Source organism: Chanos chanos, chromosome 5 (genome assembly GCF_902362185.1).
Source record: "Chanos chanos chromosome 5, fChaCha1.1, whole genome shotgun sequence".
Taxonomy (NCBI): Eukaryota; Metazoa; Chordata; class Actinopteri; order Gonorynchiformes; family Chanidae; genus Chanos; species Chanos chanos.
The window spans coordinates 3,798,814-3,801,313 of NC_044499.1; the positions used below are offsets into that span (position 1 = coordinate 3,798,814).

General features: G+C 44.0%; 1 protein-coding gene across 1 annotated transcript in view; it reads right to left on the minus strand.

Annotated features, from left to right (window-relative positions):
* Nucleotides 1–2,500, minus strand: part of ephb1 (EPH receptor B1) — a 145,715-nt gene that overhangs the window by 4,110 nt on the left and 139,105 nt on the right. The gene's annotated exons all lie outside the window — the stretch shown is intronic.

The following is a 2,500-nucleotide window of genomic DNA, read 5'->3' on the forward strand; positions in this document are numbered from 1 at the left end:
CCTCACCCTCCCGCTCCCTCTGTCTCTCTCTCTCTCTCTCTCTCTCTCCCTCTGTCTCTCTCTCTCTCTCTCTCTCTCTCCCTCTGTCTCTGTCTCTCTCTCTCTGTCTCTCTCTCTCTCCCTCTGTCTCTGTCTATCTCTCTCTCTCTCTCTCTCTCACACACACACACAAACATACTTTATCAGGGTCTGTGTTATGCCACAAGATTAAACATGATAGGGATTCTTTATTCCTGTTGCTGATGGTTTTCTCTGTCAATCAGATTTGCACTGAAAGTCATGAGCCCAGTACGCATGTGCGTCAGACAGAGACTGAACAGTGGGGAAAAGGCTTGTGATTCAGATTCACAGAGGAGAGAACAGAAAGCCAGACCAAGGCATGACAGCTGAATGTCCAGCTCCCCTTTATTCAGATAAAAGGCTTTGGCCCCCAGTGCATTTGGCCACTGTTTCTTCAAAATGTCCCATCCTTCAGTTACCCTCACTCTGTTCCTGCATAACCCACGCTCACCTTTAATTCACTACAGCCGCAAGATTAACCAGGACAAAGCCTATAACAGTGAGGAACAGCACGTGCTAAGATCTTGGGAGTAGGGAGTAAAAATCAGATCTTCAGATCTTGGTGTCGACTGACTTTATAGGTGAGAGCATAAATCTACACAATGGTCAGCAAAGTCAATGAACATGATTTTTCTGGAAATTAACAATAGCTAATGCACACCACACAATGCTGCTTTTTCTTTAAGCTGCACTCTCCTTTCTTTCTCATACTAAACTGTCCCAAAAAAGGTCACATTTTTCAGGGAGTTTGTCTGCAGGATTAGGTATGCATTAGCCATGCTTGAATTAGCATATTCATCCATGAATTATCTCAGAAACAGCTGCATAACTTTTGTTGGCCAACTCATGCCGAGTAGTATTCCCCACATTTCACATTTTAGACTGAGTTTAGCCGACATTACATTCCGGCCGTCATAACTAGTGCGTTTCTGAACGCACTAACCCAGGTATCAGCCTCTTAATGCACTAACCCAGGTATCAGCCTCTGAATGCGCTAACCCAGGTATCAGCCTCTTAACGCGCTAACCCAGGTATCAGCCTCTTAATGAACTAACCCAGGTATCAGCCTCACAATGCACTAACCCAGGTATCAGCCTCTTAATGCGCTAACCCAGGTATCAGCCTCTTAATGCGCTAACCCAGGTATCAGCCTCTTAATGCGCTAACCCAGGTATCAGCCTCTTAACGCTCATAACGCGCTAACCCAGGTATCAGCCTCTTAACGCGCTAACCCAGGTATCAGCCTCTTAATGCGCTAACCCAGGTATCAGCCTCTTAACGCGCTAACCCAAGTATCAGCCTCTTAACGCTCATAACGCACTAACCCAGGTATCAGCCTCTTAACGCTCATAACGCACTAACCCAGGTATCAGCCTCTTAATGCGCTAACCCAGATATCAGCCTCTTAACGCGCTAACCCAGATATCAGCCTCTTAACGCTCTGCTCAGCTGCCCAGGCCGTGTTGTCAACTGGGCACTAGGGGGAGTCTGAACGGGTCATCGCTGGCGCTGTGGCATCGTGCCAGTCTGCAGGCCCCCATCACAGTAATTAAGAGTTGATTTGACTGGAGTGTATGGTGTATGGTGTATGGTAAACCCATAAACCACTGTACGGTGAACCCGACGGCATGGAGACTCAGGTTATTATCTGAACTGAACTGAATTACACATCAGTGCCATTTCTTGTTCGGAGACTAAAACAAGTCGGCAGCATTGCATAAATCATATTTCACAGTTTACTTTAGCTCTGTCTACAGAATGTGTAGTGTGGCATAAAAGAAACCCAGAGAGATACATTTTATTGCTGCCATATTGCAAGTTTTCTACTGTTTTTTTTTTTGTTTGTTTTTTTTGTTTTTGTTTTTATTTAACTCAAACTTCTGCAATGTACCCAAACTAAAATGGGCCCTCTTAAAGCAGCAAACTCTAGCAAAGCTATGCAGTCCACTCAATGGGTTTAGAGTAATCTAACGAACGCTAAAGAAACAGAGCCTTCTTGTAAAAACGACCTCAAGTGACCCCAGCCTTCTTGTAAAAACGACCCCAAGTGATTGGCTCTCTCATAGCAAGTACGAAGTTTAAAGCAGCTTTGTTCGTTTCCAACTTTCATTCTTCTCTTGAGCTGTCATTTTTTCCTATCATAAGTTTTTTTTTTGAGAGAGAGTTACAGAATTCACTCCATGAAACATGGAGCAGGGACCAGACAAATCCTACGCCAAACAATGAACGCATTGTACTACACAGCACTTTCCCAGTCATGGGATCACCAACCAATCCCACTACAGAGAATTAAAAAAAATAAAAATAAATAAAATAAAATACATAACAGTGCATAGTGTAAATACTCCAGTTGGAAGATTACTCCTAGCTCCACAGAAACACATTAACCTCCTTATTTCTCCTGATTGTGTCTTCAAGCTGTCATCAAAGAGAGCGGAGT